Source organism: Amphiprion ocellaris, chromosome 23 (genome assembly GCF_022539595.1).
Source record: "Amphiprion ocellaris isolate individual 3 ecotype Okinawa chromosome 23, ASM2253959v1, whole genome shotgun sequence".
NCBI classification, from domain to species: domain Eukaryota; kingdom Metazoa; phylum Chordata; class Actinopteri; family Pomacentridae; genus Amphiprion; species Amphiprion ocellaris.
Genome location: NC_072788.1, coordinates 10,796,464 through 10,802,463, shown reverse-complemented (window position 1 = coordinate 10,802,463; position 6,000 = coordinate 10,796,464). Strand labels below are relative to the sequence as shown.

Sequence of the window (6,000 nt, the reverse complement as noted above, 5' to 3'; positions counted from 1 at the left end):
CAACTCAATTTTTATGAGTAACCGGCTGAAAAATTGTTGGTTGAACATAATTTCATTCAAAGTTAGAACTCATAAAGATGCATGCAAACAGTTGTATGAGTAGTTCATATACTATTGTACGTTATTTTATTGGATTAATATTGATGCATCCATGTATAAGTAGCATTAGGAGTTATTGGAAGGAATTTTTCACCTTTTTTACAGTCAGAAATGACAGACAACAATTATAAAGCATCTAATTTAGTGTTTATGTATTATTATTTCTATTACTCTGAATTTCTATGATAATAATAAAACAGATGGGAAGTAGCCACAGCAACTTGAGTGTTAGGTTGGTTCCTGTGTTGTATTTTTTCAAGGTTGGTATTGGAGAAGTTTGATTTTCTTACTGATTTTTGAGTTGCAGTGAATAAAATGTATGTTTTTGTGCCGTCACGCTTCGATGGTGATGGCAAGAACAGCATGCATGCTGGTATCTCCATTAAAGTGAATCAGTGATTAATCAAGCGCAAGGCATGAATCATACATCAATAACAGCCTAATTTTCTGCATGATCCTTGGCGACGAACATGCAGAAAAGTAGAAATGCATGGAAAAAATAGCACACAGTCAGGATTTCAGAGAAGAAAACAAAACATGTTTTGTATGTAAAGCTTACATCTACAAAGCAACTAAAGCTGCAAGAAGCGAAAAAGGAAGTGGCATTAAATGGAAATATTCGACTTAAGTATCGTGGACAGAAACATGACCCCAGTCAGTAATATTTTAATGAATTCTATGCATTCTTATGATATTTGTTACTCCAGTAAACAGCATCTCTACAATTTGCAAAACCAGTGTCTGTGCAGAGGCGCAAACAACAAGGTCCCTGAGGAGGCCACTGCCACCTTAAAATCTAACTGGCCTCCCTAGATCTGATAGGTCAAGCTAATTCACTGAAACTCTGATGTCCCAGTTTCACAGAATGCAACACAGTTCAATCCTGAGCTCCATCAAAGCTGGACATGTTTTACTGTAAAAGTTTACTCAAGTCAGAATAGTTTCTTGTCATGTAAAGAATTTTTATTTGGGATTTATTACCATTTCATTGGAGTACATCTGCTACAGCGACAGTATTAAACAACCATCTTGCTGCCCCTAATGAAAAAATCTGGAGGTGCCCGTCTGTTTTTTTGTCGTTTTTAACTTTTTTTTAAAATTATTGTTATTCAAACAGATGTTTATTATAGATAATATGGAGTGAAATCACCAAAAAAATATTCATTTACATAACTACTTAAAATAAATAAAGAAATATATAAAAATCGGGTCAAAGCTTTAAATCTAGTTCTTGTTGACATTTGACAGTAAAATGACAATATTTGTTTTACTGTATTTAAATCAGCAAGATAGATGAGATACTTGCAGTTTTTTAAAAGAAAAATTCTACATGCTTTTAAGGACTGAAAATTTGTAAAGGAAATAGTATTTGCTTACAGTCTTTTCCTGTTTTGTTAAATTACAGAAAATATCTGGTAAAATTACAGGATAAATGTAGTAAAATACACGCTGACTGTGTCAAAATAAAATAAATAAATAATGTCCACATCAAAAATCTGTATTTTACAAATGGTAATTTGTTCTTCTGCAACATTTGACTGTAACATTCTACCATATTATACAGTTTTCTTTCTTTCTTTCTTTCTTTTTACTGTATTTAAATCAGTAAAAAAAAAGCTATTTAGAGATTTGCAATATATATTGGGGACTGGAAAATCCTAAAAACTCACAAAATTATCATAAAGAAATACAAATAATAATAATGGCCATGATAATAATTACCGAATGCCCACATCAAAAATCTGTAAAAAAAAAATAAATAAAAAATAAATAAAAAACACAAACAACCCAATTTGTTCTTCTACAATATGTGACCATACACTTACACTGTTTTACTGCATTCAAAACTAGAAAAAATAGTATTAGATTACAAACACCTGTTGTTTATTTCAGTTTTTATAGTTTTTTTTAAAATGCATTTCTCTATTTTCAATGTATTGTTTTATCACATTTGCTGCCAGACTTTTACTGTAAATTTGCAGTATATTGGCCATGCTATCTGAGGTGACAAAGTGCGGAATCACTCAAAGGCTGAGAATCTGTCACCAGCTGAACAGCTCAGGAGCTTTTCATGCATAATTTGCAGAATGTTAGTCAACATAATACAAATGAGATCTTGACCATTTGCCTGCTGCCTTTACAGTTTTGCTCCATGCACAAGCACCAGCATTAGATTTGAGGCTGACTTGCCTAACTGAGCTCACTCCTCAAGTAAATGTAGTCTAATTAGTTAGCAGTAAAGGCTTTGGGCTATAACTGAGCTGCAATTTAGAGCTGCCAATGCACAATATGCCAGGTGCAGCCAATAATAAATAAAGATAATGGCAGCAGCTGCAGCGGAGGCTCAGATGGTGCTTTAACACTAATATTGAGGTTGTTTCTAAATGATAATGTCATTTAGGCTCCTGCATCTTATTGGAGGATAATGTGGCTGTTAAATGTGGCGTTTTGGGGAAACATCAGCTGCTCCTCTTGTTGGCCATCAAGCGGCCAGACTGGGAAGTGCAGCTCTGAGCGCAGCATCCCAAGTCTCCTCTCTGCCTCCCCTCCTCCCTCCCTCCCTCTCTCTCCAGCCGTCGCCTGGAGCAGCGTGCGTGCGTAAAGTGTGTGTGTCTGTGCGCGCCGTTGGAATCTGACAGCACGTTGGAGCTGTGTTTAAGAAAAGCTCAGCTCTCTCAGTTTCGTGCCCGTCTTATTGCCGCTCTCATTGTCTTTGTCGACAGTGATAAAGAGAGCAGGTACCATCTGTCCATTCCGTCAATTTATTACGACTTGCCTACCTTTTTCTCCCCTCTTTTTTTGTTTGCTGCTCTTCACAGATGTTATTTCAACACTTTTTTTGGGTGCTGGTGGGGGGAATCCCGGTTCTAATGGAATTTTGTTGTGGCTCTTTTCGGTCTCTTCTCTCTTTCAGTTCAAACCAGGGGCCTGTTTTTGGAATAAGAACAAGCATTGCTGTTTTCTGACTTTGAGAGAAGAAAGAAGGGACTCCTCTGGAATTTCCTAAGGAATTTATTCGGATAGCTCCGGTAAGTGAGCGGATATTTTGATCTAATTTCCAAAAAAACAATGCGCAGTGATTTGGGATGCATGCACCACACTGACCGAGTTTATTTTTATGATTAAAAATAAACAAACGCATCCTTCATTTTATTTCCCATTCTTCTATTTCATCTACAGTTACCGGGGCTTTGCATTCTACCGCCTGGGTATATAGTAAGTAGTACTTTTTTCCCCCTCTTCTAATTCTGGCGAATTGCAGTTGAAAGCGTCCTGTTTGTATCCATGTGTGGAATTAAGTGTCAATTTTGCTCCAAGTTCTGTGTCGTGCCGCGATGTGAGTAGGAGCCCGGGGTGCATATTTTTGCATATCCTGGAGCGGCGTTATGGATAATGTAGCGCACCAGCGTGCACCGGTCTGCTGCTCGCTGTTACACTCCAGATGGTGGCGAGATATTTACAGATTTTCTTCTTATCGTCACCACTTATAACAACATACTGGGCTCGTAAAAAACAAAACAAAAAAAGAAAAAGCAGAGCCATCTTTGCCCCCGGAACGCTGCTCTGCGCCTCTCTCTCGCACGCTGAGGACGCGCCGGACGCGCGCGAACACTCGTGGGGATTTTTGTGTGTGTCAGTTGCGGGACGTTGGTGGGAAAAAAGTTAAATGTTTGCTTCTGAGGCGGGTTTGCATGCTTCTTTGGATGCCTGCGAGTGTGCGTGCGTTCTTGCGTGCCCAAGGGCTTCTGACTCAGGTGATGCAGTCGGTGGGTGGGCTGTGACTCACCCAGTTTACCCATTTTTTTCCCTCCTTTTGCTGCTGTTATCTGACAGGCTTTGATGCCAGATTTGACTGGTGATTGACAGTGGCTCATGCGCAGTAGTGTGTAAGCACATGCCCATGTTTACCCCTCCCTCCATCACTGCCTGCTATATTTGGATTTCCCATAATTTATACAACCTCTCCCTCTGTGTTTAAGAGTATTTGGCAGAGAGCTGCTGACAAGTGATTCATATATATAGCCAATTACCAGTGATTTGCGGTCATCCTTTTGCAGCCTGAGAGGGTGAACAAAAAAAAGTGGAGAGCCTCGGAAAGGGAGGATAATGAACTGAAAAGTTTGTGGTGCCGGAGTGTTTTGTAGCAAAACCAAGCCGAGGAGAAGCAAATGAGGGCAAGGACAGCTTGCACAGCCGGAGAGATGTGTCTTCTCCGGCTGGTGTGGAGTGACAGAGGGCTAAGTGAGCATGACCATTGAGGAGAGGTAATAGCATTACGGTCTGCCAGTCATGAGCCGGTGCAAGAGATAGGTTACTGTTGCATTTCAAAAAGAACTAAATGGGCAAACATGCAGGGCAGGAGTCGGTGACATGAGGGCACTTGAACATAAGACTCGAAAAAACACACTTTGTCAAGTTTTCAGATATGCAGATCTCGTCTTAATATTAACGTCACTCTGGGGGGTTGAGGGTTGCTGATGATGAGCTTATCCTGCATGATTTTGTCTGTCTGTCTATGCCTTTTATTGCTTAAAATATAAAAGCACTGACTAATATATGCACACGTCATAAAGTCCTCTGTGTTATTAAATAAGTAAGCTAATCCAACCAGAACGCCATCAGGAGTACACACCCCCTCCTTTAAAGAAGCACTGCTCACCCCCAATAAATTGCAACGTGATGAAACGTGCAGTCGCTCAGGTCAGATATCCCTGCGTGTCAAACACAATTCTGAGCACAAAAGCGGGATTTGAATCATTTGCTATAGGGCAGCGAATTTGCTGCAAAAGCTTTCAAGGATTAGTCCCAGGTAAGACTGTCCCCCCTGCCCTCCCTCCCCAGCAGCGCTCCCTATTTCATAAACTGGCAACATTCTGCAATTTCCCATCGTCTTTCCCTTTGAGTGATACTCCCAAAACTGCTCGCCAAAGCCCACATCAATCGCTGCTGGATGGGATTTGAGCTTCGGCTCCGAGGCAGTAAGCAGACAGGACAGGTTCTGCTCGCTCACAGCTGCACAAGCTCCTACCACGGTGACCCGAGAGCCACAAGCCAGCATGGCACTTGGAGAGCTGCGTTTCTGCAAATCTCTTCTTTTTCTTTTAGCTCTCTTTCTCATTAATTATTTGTTAACATAGGTTGCTCTACCGTGACCGTGTTGACAACACACTCACTTTCCTCCTGCCTGCTGCACCTCCCTGGAGAGAATCAGGAGTAAGCTGTAATTACGGTTTATAAACTTCATCTAGGTGACATAATCGGGGCATGGCGGAGATGGCAAGGGGCTGTCATAACAACTGCTAATAAATTTATAGCTCGTTTTTTCCCCCTTCTATATTGCACATCTCTCTCTGTCTGAGTATATTACTGTAAATGTTTGCCACAGTGTTGAAACTAACAGATTTTGCTCAAATATATTGTTTTCTAAAGAAAAACAGGAATACACAGTGCTAGAAGAGAGCAAATATTGCCCAATACCCTGCAAAAAAATCAAAAAACCTGTACATCTATGGAAAAGCAGTGGCTATATCATCCGTGTGTTTATACTGTGAGGAACACCTTGATTGCGGTCCAAGGCTCGGCAAAGCTGACTATCCGACTCCCAGGGGCCGCTTTATAATGAGGATGCGCTGTCAGATAATTAGATACACCTGGCGCAGGCGTTTTCAGGAAATTTTGATTCATCCCAAAATAAAATGTCTGTGCTTGCCAACATGAAAGGAGGGAGAAAAAAAGAAGAAGAAAAAAATAAAATAAAATATCCCGCTGTCACATTGCCTCTCCTCCCATGGTGGCAATGTTTTATTTATTTATCCACATCTTAATGCTCTTGGATGAGGCGGGCTTCATTTTGTGCTAGCTGATGCATTAGCTGCCAAAGTTTCTCATCTCTCGCAGAGT

At 40.5% G+C, this 6,000-nt stretch overlaps 1 protein-coding gene across 43 annotated transcripts in view; it reads left to right on the top strand.

The window, feature by feature from the left end:
- Positions 1-2,696: 2,696 nt before the first annotated feature.
- Positions 2,697-6,000, top strand: part of LOC111564112 (protein tyrosine phosphatase receptor type D) — a 364,925-nt gene continuing 361,621 nt past the window's right edge. For 21 of the 43 annotated variants that reach the window (XM_055007578.1, XM_035945068.2, XM_055007574.1 and 18 more), the window contains exons 1-3: positions 2,698-2,837; positions 3,014-3,128; positions 3,280-3,315. The gene's annotated coding sequence lies outside the window, so the exon portion shown is untranslated. Of the gene's footprint in view, positions 2,838-3,013; positions 3,129-3,279; positions 3,316-6,000 lie in introns of all 43 variants that reach the window. The other 22 variants (XM_055007560.1, XM_055007567.1, XM_055007566.1 and 19 more) reach the window with 4 other exon arrangements.